Source organism: Homalodisca vitripennis, unplaced genomic scaffold, assembly GCF_021130785.1.
Source record: "Homalodisca vitripennis isolate AUS2020 unplaced genomic scaffold, UT_GWSS_2.1 ScUCBcl_9169;HRSCAF=17580, whole genome shotgun sequence".
Lineage (NCBI taxonomy): Eukaryota > Metazoa > Arthropoda > Insecta > Hemiptera > Cicadellidae > Homalodisca > Homalodisca vitripennis.
In genome coordinates, this window is record NW_025785275.1 from 1 (window position 1) to 20,675 (window position 20,675).

At 39.4% G+C, this 20,675-nt stretch overlaps 1 pseudogene; it reads right to left on the reverse strand.

The window, feature by feature from the left end:
* Positions 1-115: 115 nt before the first annotated feature.
* Positions 116-20,455, reverse strand: LOC124374576 (annotated as a pseudogene).
* Positions 20,456-20,675: the final 220 nt, after the last annotated feature.

Sequence of the window (20,675 nt, forward strand, 5' to 3'; positions counted from 1 at the left end):
TAAGGTATATTATAAGATAACAAATTGCACGCTACAGTACTATTATAGCATACTAAACAGGTGTACCAACAGCTTAATTCTACTTGAAGTAATTATAAAACGTACTCACCGACACAAGCCCGTAGACCAGCATCATCAAACCGTAAAAGTAGAGAGGGATCTCATTGTTTACTATCATATAAGGAATAGCCCATATGAAAGCAGCTACAACCAAGTTGAGGCCCAGCCTGAAAATAAGGTTCGGTATTGCATTATTGGAAATTTTACCCTTAATACAATTATTTTAAATTAAGTAGTAGAGAACGCACCTACTTTTTCTGATGAAGAATACCTTAACCGGTTTTGAACATTATACTACTTAACATCGGCATTCTTACCATTGCCTTTTAATCTTCGTTCATGAGGACATTTTAAGTCTCATACACAGATTATTTTAGTTTGCATTGAAGAGATAAAAATTTCATTTGTTTACATGAGACTTGTGCATACTTAAAGTATATAACGTTTAATCGGGTCAGGGATAGTTTATAAAAATATATAACCCTAAGACACCGGATAGAACAGTCGAGAGGGGTAAAATCCAGGGTTCGAAAGGGAGAGGTAGTTTCCAAGTTCAGCTCAGAACCGAATTAATGTAAAACCAAAAGCCGAAGCAAATACAGCACCGATGATCAACGGATCAACATGCTTTCATCATCGCAGACTCGGAAACGAAAGGGAATAAAGGGAAGGCGTCAGCACTTGCTTTAGGATGGACTGTTCCACCACCTAAACGTCCCGTAATACGTCAGTTGTTAGTTCAACTGAAGCTCGAAAACGAGGAACGCTGGAGCCAACTTACGTCAAGCGACCCAGCGGCTAAAAAAAAGAAATGCTAGCTAAATAAATCTAAATGCGACCACTAGTTCGCTCGAAATCACACATAGCTCGACTAGTGCTCGAAAGTAAGGAACGCTGGTGCCAACGTACGTCAAGCGGACCCAGCGGCCTCGAAAAGAAACGATAAACAAAAATATAAACTAAATGTAAACACTTGCTAGCTCAAAATCGCGCCTAGCTCGCCTAGAGCTCGAAAACTAAGGAACGCTAGTGCCAACGTACGTCAAGCGACCCAGCGGCCTCGAAAAGAAACGATAAACTAAATAAACACTAAATGTAAACACTGGCTAGCTCAAAATCGCCGCCTAGCTCGCCTAGAGCTCAGAAACTAAGGAACGCTGGTGCCAACGTACGTCAAAGCGACCCAGCGGCCTCGAAAAGAATCGATTGAACTAAATAAAAACTAAATGCGAACACTAATTCACTCAAATTCACGCCTAGCTCGACTAGAACTCGAAACTAATGGAACGCTGGTGCCAAACGTACGTCAAGCGACCCAGCGGCCTCGAAAAGAAAACGATAAATTAAGTAAAACTTAACTAAATTACGCTTAGCCTGAAGCTCGGGAGAGTGCCTGGTGCCAACGTAACGTCAAGCGACCCAGCGGCCTCGAAAAGAAACGATAAAATTAAGTAAAACTAAATTCAAAACTCTTCTTTACTAGTAATAGAATCTAATCCTATTCGTACTGATCTATTTTCTTGCTACAATTTATATCTATAATTATATTCCGTTTAGCAGCTTAAGTACGTAATGTCCGCGTACTTATCCTATCGTTTAGTGACTAGGCAAGTTCAGGTAAAAGCGTGTTTTGGCAGGTAAAATAAGTACCTACTTACTTGTACCTTATCGTGGCGTACGTGGGGGGCGGCGACTCCGACTCCGAGACTGCTAGGCACCGACCGAGAGACAGCGACCGAGAGAGCGAGGAAGCCAGGCACAGCGTACTTACGTACATGTAGTACATTGGGGTATCCGCTGTAAGGCGCTTCAGCCCTTGAAAGCGAACTCCGACGGATGTATCCTGAAACTCCGCCTTACCCGGTCGAGCCGGAACCCCGCCAGCTGACGTCTCCCTGCGTTGATGTTGGGCTACTGGAGAATAATTGTAGGGGGAAGAAATAAAAAATCATAACATGTCATTAAACTAAAAAAACATATTTTCCTCTCAAAAAAATAAGAAATGCCCTTATTTAAACCCCCTATAAAAATGACATGTTTACATCCCCCACCCACTTCGGGAAACAAAATGAGAAAAAAGTTAAACTTTCGATTTCTCTGAAAAACTTAAACTTCAGATCGATTTCCATCAGTTGGATTTCCGTATACGTTTTTACGTGTGCCGTTTGAGTCTTGTTTGTCGAACGGTCTTTCAACTCGACGATATTTGGGCCTTTAAAACCTAATTACTTCGAAAGGGCCTACAAAACGGGGCGCTAGCTTCGATGCATACGCGTCAGGGAGCTGAAGGACAGGGTTGTGATGTCTTTTCCAGACCAACTGTCCAACACGGAGGTTATGATCTCGTCGTCTGAGGTCATAATATCGAGACTGCCTCTGGAAGGCACGGGCTAAATTGCGATGACAGCTTTGATAAATCCTTGTAAATTCTTCCATTCGTTGTTCGTGTCGTTCTTCTCGTGTAGTCGTTTCCTGGTCGCCGGAGTACTCAAACGCAGGTCCACATATTGCTCTAGGTAGTCTCAGCAGCTCGCGTCCAAAGTTAAGCATGGCTGGCGTGAAGTTTGTTGATTCGTGGTTCGCTGTGTTTAATGCATATCTAAACTCACTTAGTTTAGCATCCCACAATCGGTGGTCCTCACCGACGAATTGCGATATCAAGGTTTTGATGACGCGGTTAGAAACGTTCTACTGGATTGCTCTGAGGACTATAAGGGGCCGTCAGTTGACAGTCGACGTTCCAGTCCCTACAAAGATCCCGAAAAATTTTCGAAACAAATTGTGACCCCATTATCGGTTATTAAAACGCTGGGTGCACCGTATCTTAACAAAATCATCTCTTTGAAATTCTTTACCACATTAGCTGCCGTGGCCGATCTAAGTGGACTAAATTCTAACCACTTGCTGTAGTAATCTTGACATACTAATATAAACCGATTTCCTTTCTTCGATCGTGGTAAGGGGCCCACTATATCTGCGGTAACCGTGTACCACGGACCTTGTGGCTTACGAAAAATACATCTTCCCGGCGGGCTTCGTTTGTTCAACCTTATATCGTTGACATATCAGACATTTTTTTACGTATGCCTTTACATCACGAAACCAACCTGGCCAGTAAATAACATTGGGAGAGCTTTAAGGCGGTTTTTCTAACACCCAAATGACCTGCAGTTTCAATGTCGTGGTTTTCTTGCAGTACTCTCGGGCGGTCTTCTTCGCGAACGCACATTTTCCAGTGGGCTTGTCTGCGTCCGTTATTTCCTTTTTACTACTATTCGACGATAGAGGTTCCCATCTTTTATAATTAGATTTGAGTCACCCTTTGTGGCCATCTTGTATAGTCCTTTTATACCATAGGTTCCTATCAACCATCACTACATCATTGGATTCATCCGTTAATTTCTTCCTGACGTGGTCTTCCGTTTACCTGCCTTCTTTTCTGAGCTGGACAATTTTCAGCCGTAAATGATCCTATATGCTCAATTTGTTGCTCATATACCGGGTTCCGAGACAGAGCGTCAGCCACTTTGTTTAGGGCTCCTTTTCGGTATCGTATCTCCATATCGTGTTGCTGGAGTTCCAACACCCAGCGGGCCAGCCGACCAGAAGGAGTCTCTAACTTTTGTAACCATCTCAAAGCCTGATGGTCCGATTCTGCGATAAAGTGATATCCCCTCTAGGTATGGGCGAAATTTTTTTACGGCCCAGACTAGCGCTAAACATTCTTTTTCTGTGACTGAGAATTTGCGTTCATTTCCCGTCAACAATCTGCTACCGTACGCAATCACAACATCTTTTCCGTTCTGTGTTTGTGTTAACGATGCTCCAAGGCCGTCGCCCGAGGCGTCCACTCTTAAAACAAACGTTTGTCCAAAATCAGGACAGGCTAGGATAGGCGTAGTCGTTAATTTTTCCTTAAGAGTCTTGAATGAACTCTCCTGTTCTTCCGTCCATTGCCACCTAGTATCTTTCTTCAACAGTCTCGTGAGGGGGGTGGTCAGAGATGCGAAGTTGGGGACAAACCTCCGATACCACGAGGCCATACCAAGGAAGCCTCTTAGAGTTTTCAAATTGGACGGCCTAGGAAATTCTACAATGGCTCGAACTTTCTCTGGATCTGTCTTAATGCCCCTGTCGTTTACAACGTGACCCAAATACTTCAGTTCAAGTTTGCAGAAGTGACATTTGGCAGGGTTAAGTTTCAGACCTGCTCTTCTTAGTCGTTGAAAAACCTCTTGAAGAAGCTCTAGATGAGCCTCAAAGTTAGGGCTCACGATAACCTGGTCATCCAGATAGGCAAACACTTTAGGTTCCAATTCTGGTCCTATAACGGTGTCCAAGAGGCGCTGGAAGGTAGCCCCAGCCGAATGCAAACCAAATGGCATGACGCGAAATTGGAACAATCCTTTTCCAGGTACAGTGAATGCTGTCAGCGGCCGACTTTCCTCTGATAAAGGGACCTGCCAATATCCGTCTTTGAGGTCGATGGTCGAAATATAGCGGGCTTCCTTGAGTTTTTCTAGAATGGGGTTGATTTGTGGCAAGGGGTAAGCATCCTTCACCGTGACTGCATTTAGACGCCGAAAATCGATACATACTCTGTATGCACCAGATGGTTTTTTGGTAAGTACAATCGGTGAGCTCCACGGACTCGAAGACGGTTCGATCACTTCAGCTTCGATCATACGCTCTAACTCTTTTTCTAGTACAGCCTGCATTGCCGGATTTCTCGTATAGTACCTTTGTTTAATAGGTTGTATTATCGATCAGGCGAATCTTGTGTTTAACTAGTGTTGTTTTACCCGTAACATCATCGAATTTAGGCAACTCCTCTGTTAGAAATTTTTCTAAGACCTCTTGTTCATCTTCTGATAGCTGGTTCAATCCGCTAACATCCCCTACATCACTCTTCTGTAAGAAGATATTACGTTCGTGTCGCGTCTGGGGAGGGAAATCATATGTCAGCAACCCCAACGATTCGATCGAATCGACACCAACTATCAGGTCCGAAGTAAGTGACGGCACGCAAAGTGCTTCGAACGTATGTGTCGTATCTCTATAGGAGATCAAGCCTTCGAACGTATAATATTCTTCTAACGATGTCTGTGAGCCATCAGCCATCCGGATTTTCATCGGGCGTGTAAATGGTACATTTCCGTTTCTTCGCAAATGCTCAGCTAGTCTCTTTCCCACCATTGAAATCGTTGCTCCAGTAATCTATTAGAGCAGAAAATATGCTACCGTAGATTTCTATTTCGATGTGTGGTCTGCTGTCCATGTTTCTGCTGCTCTGTACTGATCCAGAAAAATTCGCTATTGTGCGAAGCCAACTCTGCCAGTCTTCTGGGGTCGTTCTTAATTTCTTCGGTTGGGACTCAGGTGACCCCTTCTCGGCTGAGTCCACCGACCGTTTCCCGTCTGGCAATTGCAAGCGGTAGTTGCTATACCTTGTCGCTTACAATAAAAACACCTCAAGGTCTTGGGCCTCTGGCATTCTCGAAAAAAATGCCCCCTTCTTTCGCAGTTCCAACATATGGTGTCCGTCGCGTATACGCCTCACCGTGTTAACTGGGGTTTGGAACCTCACGTTAAGCTCACGTTTATCTTTTTTGAACGTTAGGTTTGACAATTTTGGTTTCTGTCGTCCGTCTTTGCGTGTGGTTCGCCTCGCCATGAATGGTGCAACTCATTTTGTTTTCTATTTGAGCGGGTTTTGTCTTTGTAACGCCGTTCTCGCTAACCACAGACGCTTCGTGAGATTTATCAAACTTCTTCTTTGCACAGTATGCCGTCTCTGGCACTAGGGCGAGTGATGGCAGTGGAGGAGGCCGGTAAGTGTTTCGGGCCCTCAAATATTCTTCATACTGCTCAGCCTGGTGAATCATATCCGATATGGTCCTACATTCTTGCCGTTTCATCGTAAGTTTATACTCGGGACGCATGTTTGAATATAAAATATTGAGTTTTTCGTCTAGTGTTAACGACCCCCTTCTGCGCATTAATGTCATTAAAGCCACGACAAAGTCTTTAAATTGCTCCTCTTGACCTTGTGTACGCTTCCGGATCTCGTCGTCAAGATTTTGCTTGTATCCAGGAGGAAGAAACTGTGTTTCAAAGTCCCTCCGAAAATCCACATAATTGTTCCATAAGTCCTTGTTGTTTCTATACCACAGGAGTGCAGAGTTTTGGAAAATCTCTGGCAAGGCTGTAAGGATGTCCGTTTCGTTCAATGCCGTACGCGTCGAGTAGCTCATCCAATCTCTCTAGGAACGAGAATCGGTCCTTTCACTCCGTCAAAACGAAGATTCCATTTCCTTACTAGGTTGCATAAGTTAGGCGAGTCATTCTGCAGATCGAAACAAACCTGGTCGTTTTTGTAGTCCGACCGGATTCGTTTGTGTGTACGTCGGAAGTGAATAGTCCGGTAACATCGATTTGTGGCTATGTACTACGTTTGTGTGCGGAGTTCCCATCGTGCCATTAGCTGAAGGCTGGGATTCTCTAGTGGTTTTTAAACGATAAAATCATTTCCCTTAGAGTTTTGCTGTCAGCGTTAGGAGGGAGTCCAAGAATTTCACGAAGAGCCATGCTTTCGTTTTGCTCGTTGCTGCTCAGTACCCTGTGGGTGTGAGATACGGAAATGCCTTCTAAGACGCCCGCATAGTCCATCCTATTATTTTCGTTCTCGACCTCGCGCTCTGAAGTCGTTAATTTATCCGACCGTTAAATATGCTACGTATCGTTTTCTTAATTCGTCAACTTTTCCCTCACTATCAAGATTGTATTTTAATAATTCGGTACGTAGTTGGGTTTTGTCCTAAGCGATAGACCCATCCAACATATGGGTCATTTTCCGTTGGGGATTTATCTTTTATTGTTTCCGGTTGCCTAGTGGGGACATTAAGTGTGGCCGAAGGTCGAGTTTCTGTTGACAATGGTACAGGGGTATCTTTATCACCCTTAGTATCGTTAGCCTTATCTAAATCGACCCTTTTGTTTGAGGTTGGCAAGATATAAAATACTCCCAACAGCCAGCGTAAAACTGCAAAGAACTTGCAAAATTTAACGTTTTCAAACATTTTAAACTAATTTCCTTAAATAATCAGAAAACTAAATTAAATTTTCAGAAAACTATCGTTTAATTTCGTCCCTGTTCGGGCGCCAAATTTATAACGTTTAATCGGGTCAGGGATAGTTTATAAAAATATATAACCCTAAGACACCGGATAGAACAGTCGAGAGGGGTAAAATCCAGGGTTCGAAAGGGAGAGGTAGTTTCCAAGTTCAGCTCAGAACCGAATTAATGTAAAACCAAAAGCCGAAGCAAATACAGCACCGATGATCAACGGATCAACATGCTTTCATCATCGCAGACTCGGAAACGAAAGGGAATAAAGGGAAGGCGTCAGCATTTGCTTTAGGATGACTGTTTCCACCACCTAAACGTCCCCTAATACGACAGTTAATAGTTCAACTGAAGCTCGAAAAACGAGGAACGCTGGAGCCAACTTACGTTCAAGCGACCCAGCGGCTAAAAAAAAGAAATGCTAGCTAAATAAATCTAAATGCGACCACTAGTTCGCTCGAAAATCACACATAGCTCGACTAGTGCTCGAAAGTAAGGAACGCTGGTGCCAACGTACGTCAAGCGACCCAGCGGCCTCGAAAAGAAACGATAAACAAAATATAAACTAAATGTAAACACTTGCTAGCTCAAAATCGCGCCTAGCTCGCCTAGAGCTCGAAACTAAGGAACGCTAGTGCCAACGTACGTCAAGCGACCCAGCGGCCTCGAAAAGAAACGATAAACTAAATAAAAACTAAATGTAAACACTGGCTAGCTCAAAATCGCGCCTAGCTCGCCTAGAGCTCGAAACTAAGGAACGCTGGTGCCAACGTACGTCAAGCGACCCAGCGGCCTCGAAAAGAATCGATGAACTAAATAAAAAACTAAATGCGAACACTAATTCACTCAAATTCACGCCTAGCTCGACTAGAACTCGAAACTAAGGAACGCTGGTGCCAACGTACGTCAAGCGACCCAGCGGCCTCGAAAAGAAACGATAAACTAAGTAAAACTAAATTAAATTACGCCTAGCCCGAAGCTCAGGAACGCTGGTGCCAACGTACGTCCAAGCGACCCAGCGGCCTCGAAAAGAAACGATAAACTAAGTAAAATTAAATTAAATTACGCCTAGTCCGAAGTTCAGGAACACTGGTGCCAACGTACGTCAAGCGACCCAGCGGCCTCGAAAAGAAACGATAAACTAAATTAAATTAAATATAAACACTAAACTACGTTCAATCCTAGTCCAAAATTCAGGAACGCTGGTGCCATCGTACGTACGTCAAGCGACCCAACGACCTCGAAAAGAAACGACAATTAAGTAAAACTAAATTAAATTACGCTTAGCCTGAAGCTCAGGAGCGCTGGTGCCAACGTACGTCAAGCGACCCAGCGGGCCTCGAAAAGAAACGATAAATTAAGTAAAACTTAACTAAATTACGCTTAGCCTGAAGCTTGGGAGTGCTGGTGCCAACGTACGTCAAGCGACCCAGCGGCCTCGAAAAGAAACGATAAATTAAGTAAAACTAAATTCAAACTCTTCTTTACTAGTAATAGAATCTAATCCTATTCGTACTGATCTATTTTCTTGCTCCAATTTATATCTATAATTATATTCCGTTAGCAGCTTAAGTACGTAATGTCGCGTACTTATCCTATCGTTAGTGACTAGGCAAGTTCAGGTAAAAGCGTGTTTTGGCAGGTAAATAAGTACCTACTTACTTGTACCTTATCGTGGCGTACGTGGGGGCGGCGACTCCGACTCCGACTGCTAGGCACCGACCGAGAGACAGCGACCAAGAGAGCGAGGAAGCCAGGCACAGCGTACTTACGTACTGTAGTACATGGGGTATCCGCTGTAAGGCGCTTCAGCCCTTGAAGCGAACTCCGGCGGATGTATCCTGAAACTCCGCCTTACCCGGTCGAGCCGGACCCCGCCAGCTGACGTCTCCTGCGTTGATGTTGGGCTACTGGAGAATAATTGTAGGGGGAAGAAATAAAAATCATAACATGTCATTAAACTAAAAACATATTTTCCTCTCAAAAAAATAAGAAATGCCTTATTTAAACCCCCTATAAAAATGACATGTTACAAGTAGATGTGAAATAAAAGATGCAAATAAATAATTAAAGTACGTTTTATCCAATACGAGATAAAATCGTCTTAGAGAAGGCGATGAATTATAAACTGGTTATAAATATTAGTTCCTTAAAGGGATTACTAATAAAGTTTTCTTTTCAAACGTTTCCATATGACATTTACTTGGCAAAATAATATGCTAGAACGGCAGGAGGTTTGTGGGGTCAATTAATTCCTTTTTTATATTTACGGTTCGTATTTATTTTTCTACTACCTCTATATGGAAGGCTATGGGATACCAGTTTTGTATAACGACATTAAATGTTATAATTTGCTGAGCATTAGCGAAGCCTCTCACTTGAGGAGCTGAGAGCTGTCTGTCTGTCTGTCTGTCTTCACAATATCCAAAACACGAAGTGATCTATAGACTTCAAAGTTTGCATGAAGCATCATTTCTATGTTGGCAACACTGAGTTGATGGTATATGTCAATCCAAGGGAATTTGTCTGAGTTTCAATGAAGCCAATAGGCTAACACAATTTTTTTTATCTGGTTGAGGATGTAAAAATTTATTGTCTGTATGTCTGCTTAAACTGTCCACAAGATATTTCGAGAATAAAATGAGATATAGATTTGAAATCTTGCACACAACTTCAGCGAAACCTATGACGCGGACACGTGGTGTGGCGGACTCGTATCACGTAATATAACAATTTTTACTGCATACCACCGACCTCAGAAAAGTTTGGCGGAGAATTGAAACCTTTATATTATTCCTTAAGGCTTATAATACGTAAGCCAAAATGTCTATTTTTTGCATCACTAATGGCAAACGCATGGCTAATCAAATGGCGAGCGAAGCCACAAATCTGATCTTCACTGTAGTGTAGGGGTAAACGGCTCACTAACCGAGAGATCACGAGTTCGATTCCCGGGGAGATCAATATAAATTTTCAAATGGGATTGCAAACTTCCGAAATAACCATATTTCATAAAAAAGTGTAGGCCTGCTACAATGAGACAGAGTGCCATTGGCTTAAGGAATACCAATCTATCCCTAATCATCAACATTTTTGTGGTCAAAGCCACATGTTTAGGTAGGTCCATTATACATCATAAAGTTTGAAATACTTACGAAATCCATTTTTGTTTACCTGAAGGGGTAGAATTTTCATAAAGACTTCAAAGGGCTTCTCGCCCGTTAGACGTTTGGAGAACATGAGGAGCATGAACATCTTGATCGGGATGAGACCCACTGTGACCATAGCGTACTTCTCGCGGGGTACTCCAGATCCAACCAGCTTGAGCCAGGTGATCGAGTCACATGCACTGAAACTGATCTGTTACACACTTATGAGTCACATATCTAGACACTAAGGAAGAAACCGATTAAATGCGCTTACCAATTTAACATGCTTACTATATATTGTTAAACTCCACATTACAGGGTTATCTCTATATTTGTATAATGAAAAGTAAACTAAACCCCTTTTAAAATGTTTTCATTTGTTTTCGGTATTCAACCATCATCAATGTACATTAACCTCTAAATAAATAATAAACAACTAAATATACACATGTGGACCATTTAAACAGATGTTAAATGTATATGACACAGTTGTAATTTTGATTAGTAATCTGTAATATTTTAATTTGTTTAAATTGGGATTGTCTTATTTTTTCAGATTGCTATTTAAAATGTTATGAGCATATTTATTATAATTTAGATACATATGTAATTCTTCATTCGTGTTTAACTTTTCTCCTTTACTTTCGATGTCTAAAATGTTCGTGTTTTTTTTAACATTTGTGTAGTTAAGGTCACTTTCTAATAAGTGTTCAGCGAAATTTGGGGCTGCCCAAAAGATGTGTGAAAGCTATTATAATGGATAAACTGGCCTACATTTTAATGAAAGGTTTAAGGAACATTTACAAGCTTTGAAAACAAATAACACGTCTACATTCAAATCACATCAAGGGTTTTAGTTGAATTGTTATTTTAATAATGCTTACTATAATATGGTCACATACATTAGTTTAATAAATACATAGGGTTTCTGTACAGCATCAAAAAACGTCTTGATAGTTAACGTAACCAAAGAACCTTCCGGGAGAAAATGGTCTTTGCTGAACTAATCCAATATTGAAAGTGTTTTTGAGGCAACTATTGTATGTGGGATATTTCTATAACAAACGTATTTATCACAAGAATACTTTTAGACACCACCATGCTCTGTGTTTTAGAAAAGAGAAATGGTGTATTAAATAACATAGATGTTCTAAAACACTTTTTTGTTTTGGTTAATCGTGATAAAAATGTGATCGTATAAAAGACTGGTGCAACGTTCAGATTCATCTGGAAAATATATTACTTTGTTTTCTTTATACATTATAAGGTACACATACTACTCAGTTTCATGCACAGAGAAAGAACAGTCAAAAATATCCTTGAGTCACAGTTCGCGAGACGCGGAACTTTGTGCTTCGCTAGCGAACTCCGTTTCTGCAACTGATCCCAGTAACTAACCAACATGAGGCGTCTAGTTTAGATTGTCTGGCGCTTTTATTGTCAAAATGTTGCTCTCCTGGCAACCAACACAATTATTTTTTATTTAAAAATAACAAAACTACATTCACAAAGATTTTTTAATGCCATTATATCACACAATATATCACAGTCATAAAAATTATATATTTTTTTATAACACGACATTAATTTTAGAGCACAATTTAAACTTTATAACTATTTGTGATATCGTACTATCCGGGTGTATTTATGTTACATACAATCTGTGGTCAGGGGACTTCTTTGTTTTTTCTTGTTTTCTTAGGGCAAGAAGCTTATAAATTGCACTTAGTCCAATAAGGGCCTTAGCGCTGCTTCCAGAGTGACAGGATATTCAGGTTTTGGGGTAGGGGCCGCCTCCTAGCGAGATCCATGAGGGAAGAATTATGACACTAATCTCAAGTCATGTCCCTCCGGAAGAGGGGGGCCAACTCTGAACCAGCCTCTCCAGTCAAAGTAGGCAGGGGGTGGTAAACGCTTGTTGAGGCTAGCAAGAACCTCTGAGGTTAGGGACCCCACCAACTCCAACAGCCATGTCCCGCAGTAGACTAGACTTATCGAATTACCCTTGCATCCCAGAATCTCGACATTAGAACGGTCCCGTTCCTTGACATCCATAATGTTGCCCAGATTTAAGTGACACATCGGTTTTGGTGTGCCCAGTGTTGGGTTCAACTGGAAGGTATAAACCAGCCAGAAGTGAACCCTGCTGGGTGAGTCAGGGGACTTACTGTAGGTCTACTTACACTCATCGTCAGCCAGTATCACCGCCAACTTCTTGAGGGCAGGAAGCTGCATTACTCGTGCCAGTTGTTTATACGTGTCCAAGATTCCCGCACATGGCTCTTCGTCTGGTGGCGGCAACCCCTCTCTCTTGAGCAGCATCACGAGGGTCGTCGTGACTAGGAATACCCACCCGAAGTATTTAAGGAAACCTTGAATGAAATTGTATGTTATAATCACTCTCTCCATGAATTAAGCTTTTAGGCACAGTTGAATTATTGATCAATAGTTCATGGATATCTTTGCTGAATCTCTCTTAAAAAATGCATGGGTTAAAAATCGTTCAGATATATAAAATAATGCTTTATACACTTTTTTATGAAATATGGCTCTTACGAAGTCATACATTCGTACTGGAAATAACACTTATCTTTTAATAACTTCATTTTTCAATACAAGTGTTAATGAATAGTATACTATGAAGTATTGAGATAATGTTAGTATAACTTATACAGATGAGTATAAAGAATTAAAATAATTTTATTGCCAAACCTCCCTTTATAAAGTACTCCCCAACCCCAAGTACTAAATGTTATAACTGCACAATTGGCTTGGTGTTAATAAAATCCAGAAGAGTAAAATTACAATATTTACTGTAGCTAAAGTTCAATTAAATACTGCTGCGTAAAATATAATAAACTTTTTATGTGATTGAGTAAAATCGTAAATATGATAAGTAATCAAATATCTAATTTAGAAAGTTGTACATTTATAATTCTTTAATACCTAATGTATTATAATGTACTAGTACATTTTAAATGACGTAATTATTTTACAAGGACATCAAAGAAAACGTAATGTCTACGTTAAGGCTGTCAACGTTAATTTTTAGTTGAAACAAAGTGGTTTGTTGTTTATTCTCATTATTATCATTAATTTGGAAAGTTTTCTACACCCCTTTGTGATAAGAGAACTTAGCTAAAGTAATGTTTAAGGTCGATTGTATATCTTACTGGAGAGAGTGACGACACCATAAGGCAGTGGTTCAGTACGTAAGTACGTGTTGCAGAAGTCTGCAGACTCCAGAGCGGTGAAGACGAAGAAGCTCACAAAGAACCCGGCCGTCTGTCCTACGCTGTTGCAGGTAGAAGCGTACCCGACGTTCTCCCTGTTGAGAAGTTAATTGATCTTGAATTATTTTAGAAAAGAATAAAAAACCATCACTTTTATATTGAACCTTTTCTAAAGACCTGGAGGCTTTTTATTGTTGGTGGTGGAGTATTTAATAAAATGTGCCAACCCCTCTCCATTGGCGTAGAAGGACACCCTCGTCACAGAGGGTGAAAAGCAGTCCAAGAATCGGGATGACACAGGAATCTATAACTAAACTGCTGAGCCCACTGCCCAATCCCAAAGAACATGCAACAATATAGACCTTGTACTGTAAGAACAAACTTGACACAGGGTTTCCTACCCCTCTCCATTGGCGTAGAATACAGCCTGTCACAGAGGGTGGAGAGCATTCCAGGAATCGGAATGACACAGGAATCTATAACTAAACTGCTGTGCCCACTGCCCAATCTCAAAGAACATGCAACAATATAGACCTTTGTTTCCTAATAACAAACTTGACACAGGGTTGCCTACACGTGACCATTGGCGTAGAAGACAGCCTGTCAGAGGGTGGAGGGCAGTCCAGGAAACGGAATGACACAGGAACCTATAACTACACTGCTGAGCCCAATCTCAAAGAACATACAAGAATACAGACCTTGTACTATAACAACAAACTCTACACAGGGTTGCCAACTGTACCAGATCATCACTACAGTCCTTCTTAAAGATTGATTTACCAACTGCCTTTCTAAAAGAGCTATACTAGATTGAGAAACAACTATAAATCCCTGACTAATGCATGAAATTCTGACTAATGTATGTTTTATCAACAATTATTTCTTTTGATATTATAAACCCATGTAATACCATTAACGTATAAAATTAGGCTCGAGATAAATGAAACCTGAAGTTGGTAAATAAAGTAGGATTACGCTACACTACGTGTCGCGTATCAGGTTTATAGCTCATTATAATTTTGCTTTGTTCTGCTTACAAATAGACAGATATGTATAGTGCAGAAAATAAAGATTTTAATCTTTTCGACAAGCAAAAGCAAAATTGTTTTCAGCATAAGAAGTGATAAGCTTTAATGACGGTCAGTCAAATTCTGTGGTGGAACGGGCACATCATAGAACTCCTTTCGACTAACTACAGGTGGTTATTGTATTATGTAAAATTAAGATTGATGCTAAATTTAAAGTTTACAGGTTATCTTTCTCAAGATAATTTTCCGGGTTAGCATATTTTTCTTCATTAAGTTAGGATTCATAGCGGTGTTTTGGTGGGGTAGGCAAGTTATTACAAAGCAAGAGTGCGTTGAAATAAAATCACGTCACCACATTTGTGCACTGACTTTCTACTCTACTTATTTTTCTTTTTACTGTATGAATAAGCTACACATTGCACATGTTAAAATATCATATACATGTACTCACCTTGTTTTAAAATTTGTGTATCTTCCTATTTTCTCGTTACCTACAAAATTGTTTTTAAGATGAATGTAAAAATGTTTACTAATATTTAACCAAATTCTATAGAATGACATCATCATTGAATTCGATGTTGTCCATATAGAAATTTCATGTCTATTATATAGGTCAGTTTGTTTCGAGATATCTTGCGGACTTACAGACATACATTATGTAGACAGACAGACAACAATGACATTTTTTACTCCCTACGCTTTCGTTCAACCAATAACAGAGTAGGAAAAGAGTTAGGTTTAGGTCACGTATAAAGCAGAGATCTCAAAATATCTTTACATAATTTTGGAGAGAATTTATCAACACAGACGTCTTATAAAAAACTCGGGACTCTATTCAAATCTCTTGACAATTTACCTACAGGCTGAATGAAAACTCCTATCTCCAAATTGGAGTGGTGACCAATTGGAATTCGCTTTTTAAATGGTATGAAAATAAATATAATACAAAATTGTACGATAGTGATTAGCGTATATTGTATTCGGAATCTGCGCCTGGTAGGCTGTTTTATGTTGCGAACAGGATGTTTTCACTAAATCTGGCAGGCTCTATAAAAGTGCTTGTCAGTTCCCGCTAAATATTTTAAAACTGCCTTATGAGCTGGCAATAAAGGCTGAAACGTTGAAAATTCATTTTATATCCATTTAATCTGTAAACACACTAGGTAATTGTCGTTTTATTCACAAATTGTATTATCTTTGTTTCAATATTAAAACTACTTAACTGATCAAAGACTCACGAAATTTACATCAGTTGCACCAAACTGCAAAATATCGGTCACAGTTTATTACACGCTGTCGAAAATCACTGTGATGAAAAATGCGCGATATAATTTAATCCTTCTTTATAACTTGTAACAAGATGACTAAGAAAATGTACATTTTAACAAAATCTGTTTTAAATGCGCTATTAGAAAAAAACGTCATATATTTAGGATTTCGGAAATTTGCCATCGTTACAAAAAGTATAACACTGTGTAACGTATAACGATGGCAAATTTCAGATGTCCTGTTATCCTTTCAAACCTTCCATCGCCAATAACAAAGAAGTTATAAATGTTTCAACCTAAGTTACAGTTATAACCCAAAATTTTGGCTATACGGTTGAAACGGTCCTAAAGGGAAGTAACCATGCTGATCCAAGCATATGCCATTTATTTGAAACGTTGGCAGAATCAAAATACGGAACAAGAAAAGCACACATATGTATTCAGCGAGCGTATCTAGTTAGTTACGTATTCAGATAAGCATGTGTAGAGTGTGAGAAACTAAACTATCAGCTCAATGTCATTTACACAAGATTGCTGTATATCTCTCTGAGGCCTTCTGAGCTCTGTTGACTTAGCTACTGCGATAATAACTCACTGCGCCGCTTCGTTCACAATATTGCTCATATCAGCAATTTGATTGTTGTAAAATATAAAAGTCCAACCCTTCTGTATAAAGTTTCATGAAGGAAATTGATTTAAAATTGTGTGTTTCAGTTTCAAATCCCGTTCTTTCCTATTCCAGCAATTAACTTCTACTTCCGGTCTAAGGTATTTCCGATGCCGATAGTCAGTTGAGGGCATAAAATCTCCTTTCTATGAAAGCAGGAAGATAAAAAAAAAGTTCTTCTAAGGGAAAAATTTGCTTCAACCCCTATGAATGGTTTGAAATTCTTGGAGTTGGTTGAAAATATTGATGGAATATTAGTATTATTGTATCTTCTTCAATGTACTACAACCTTCAAACCGGTATAGTTTCTATAAAATAATCTAACCATGGATGTATCCAATCAATCAAAATGCCTACATTATTCGGTGCTGGTGTTCGACTTTCTTCTACAATTTTTCTCCGCACAAAATGTTCAATCTTTCTTTGAATGTACGCTAAATGCTTTACACTACTTGTAGATAGATTTTTTTGATGTAAATGTAATTTGGAAGGAAATGACTATTAATAATCGCACTGAAAATAACTGTCCCTTATAAGAATGTTAAGTTCAGCTCCAGTCCACCTGTCGACTTAGTGCAGCGTCTGAAGTCTAACGCTGTGACAGACTTTGAATGTAATGTAAGTGCACTCAATTGTGTACCTGATGAGACCAATGAGAAACACAATTTCATCTTGATTACATTTGTTTGTAATCAAGGTGTCTCTGATGTCGAAAACGAACTGATGCCAACTGTTTTGGGATCTCTTCAGATGGATGTTGATGGATGCGGTAGACTTCGGACGCTGCACTAAGTGGAAGGTGAACTGAAGATGAACTTAACATTCTTATTGAATCAACCCTTGCCCATTGCTCTTACGTTTATGTCCTTATACATATTTCAATATACGTCGTCTGCCCATAGATTCCTCTGAATCTAGTTAAAACATGATTAAACCTATTTTCAGTGTTTAATGAATTAAGCCAATTTTCAGGTTTATGTAAATTATATATTGTGAAGAACTCTAATTTAATACCTAATAGGCAAATGACCCTTAATTTTGAACTAATCTATGAGAAGTGTAATGTAACTTATAGGCCGAAAGTTAGCTTGTATCGTGTTTCTCCGAGAAGCACCCTTCTCAACAGGGAGGAAAAGAAGTGACCATACTCCCATTAAATGGAGTTATATTCTCCAGGATACAACCCGATTGCATGATAAGAGCCATGCAAAACTACATGTATACCTACCTCCTGAGCATCGCTGAGGGCCCAGCCATCTACCGCTACGTCCTGGGTAGCAGCTAGAAAGCAGGAGGACGAAGAAGAATCCAGTGAGAAGGACGATTCGAGGTCCTTCTGTGTCTTCAATCCAAAAGTCTACCCAAGACGATAGTGTCAGCATTACAGATTCCGATCAAGGTACATGGGTCAATTACATTACATTAGGTTTTGTTAGATACAATGTGACTCATAAGTTAACAAGATGAGGTATTTTATACTTACACTTAAAATACATAAAAACTCATTCAAACACAATAGAAACGTGTCTAAACGCACAACATTCTTTAATGATTAGTATGAAATTGTACCAGTCAATTTATTTTTTACCATTAGATCTTTTAATATTTTTTTGACGGATTATCAGATTTTATGCACTGTTTGGAGGTCAACAACATAATTTATTTTTTTCATCAAACGCTAGTTGATTATACGTATAATATGAGGAAAAAAGTTAGGGTCATATCTACTTTGTTTCTAGTGACAATCATAATGTGGTGATAAGTTTTTCTAAACCTTATGGTAGATAATGTGTAATTTGGAAAATCGAGATCCTCAACTAATTGAACTTCTAATGTATACTACAGGTAGACAAGTATATTATCCATGAAAAATATACAAAATAAAAGCTCTCAGTTTGGAAAAATATACTTTATTTTGAGTTTACTTTGCGGAATTGTTTCTGGCCTGTTCTAACACCTAACCTCTGTAGCCTGGAACTTCGTTACTCTTCTTAATTTGTTAAGCAATTAAATTATTTATCGACAATAGTCTAGATTTCGTTTAAAGTTAGGACACAGTTAATCACAGTATTTGCCATGGGTTAGGAGCTTCATTTATAGGAGAAATTGACCACCCATTTCGAATCAAGATTTTTTTCCCACTGGAAAAGTGGCAATGATTTCTAAATATATGGTTGTGTAGCATTTACAATATGTTTTAGTAGTAATAATACAGTAAGACATCGGGTTTTCTGAAATGCGACTTTTGATAACGGGATTTCAATAGGGATTGTTCAGTTGACAATTAATTTCTCAGGTCTAGTGATTGAATAGTCCAAGGCCAAACAAGGTGTCGGCGATGAGTTAGTTGGTTAGAGGAAGGGGTCAGTATAAAAACCTCCAACACCCGAATCTTGGCATCTTTTGAGAGTTATTTTGCGGATTAAACTGTTAGTGATTTGCGTGCTTAATTTCTTCTACAAATCTGCAAGAGATTTTGCATAAGTAGATCTTTTATAGCCGAATGGCATCTAATAACCTACACTATTTATAAAATCTGTGCATTTAGCTTCCTGGTATTCTTTGCAAGAATCATGTTCGAAGGAAACACATTATCTCTGGATAATATTTTTATGTAGTCTTTAAGTATTGAAGTATACAAGGACATTGCTATTAAAAGTGAATTTCATTTTTAGTAATTCAGATGTTTTACTTCTACACTTCTACACTTACCTGTGCAGGAACAAGCCAAGACTTGCGACGCCCTAAACCTCTCGGAGTACACAGAGTCAACTATCGGAGCCCACAGGAGCTTTATGGCTGAATGGCCATCCGACAAGACTGAATATCGCCTGTAAGTGAACAGAGAGGTATGGTACAACTGCAAAACTAGGAAATTGGTTAAGTTTGCTAGTACATTTTATGACTACTCATTTTTCAAACTTAATCAGAAAAAAACAAAGTCAAATTGTGGAAAAAATGACATTAAATATAGCTTTGTATAATTTACGTGTTTTAAACATTATATCGAGAAATTGTAATACAAAATAAAAACATTCAGTTGTATGAAAATATATGACGTACAAAAGCAATAAAACAGTAAAACGATATCTCAAATAAATAAAAACTCTCTCTCTTCTCTTCTCTTCTCTTCTCTCTCTCTCCGAAGCCCGAAGAGAAGAAAGAAGAGGAGAAGGCAAGAGGCCTGGCAAATAAGTCACATACTTGTGTCAGGGGTGGAGGTGGGAACGAGGGGCTTCGGCCCCAGCACCTCTCTCTCTCTCTCTCTCTCTCTCTCCTCTCTCTCTCTCTCACTCCCTCCCCCTCTCTCTCTCTCTCTCTATCTTTTCTCTATCTATCTCTCAATTGTGTCAAAACAAGAAAAAGGATAATCTGAGAAAAAAACATTATGACTTCATATTTCTTACCCTTTTTTATACACTCCCGATTTAGACCTCCGCCAAAACTACCATGGCTGACGATCGATTTTCTAAGCTCAAAAAAACCTTTATCGATTTTATGACAACCAGATTGTGTACTTACACAGTGTTAAATGTGTCTCGTCTCCCGGAATGGTAAGTTGGCGATAACATTGCATTATTACTACTTAGCCTGCATTGCTGGTAACATATTTAAGGTATCAAATTATAATTTTAATTCCGAAATACTATTTCACCAATCGGGTCAGAACACGAGGAATTTGAGTGAAAGGGTCAAATTATTAAGGTTTTTCTTTTCTTATTTAACTATTTCATTTCACTTTAAGGTCTCTATTTGTGGCTTACCTGATCATTGTAACTGACTCCCTTGCTCTGTAGAAGCATAGGTACTGACGCCCCTAGACCTAGGGTATACCTTGGAGCATGTACAGGAACATGAGTAGGCAGACATTTCCACGGTCGCCCTTCAGAGAGCTCTTTCTTGGGAGCCGGTGGCTTACCGGTGCTAGAATCATATTCTAATCTGTTACAATGCCATTATAACTCCGTTACTCATAAATCTACTTTCAACAACAAACACATTATCCAGGAGAGTATCCAGTAAGATTTGAAACTATCAAAGAAAGCCAATAGGATATGAACGGTATGTTCGAGTTATTTCAAGCTTTAAAATAATAGTTTGTCGAAGACTTAAGTAAAATTGTTCTGAGTGAGATTAGAATTAG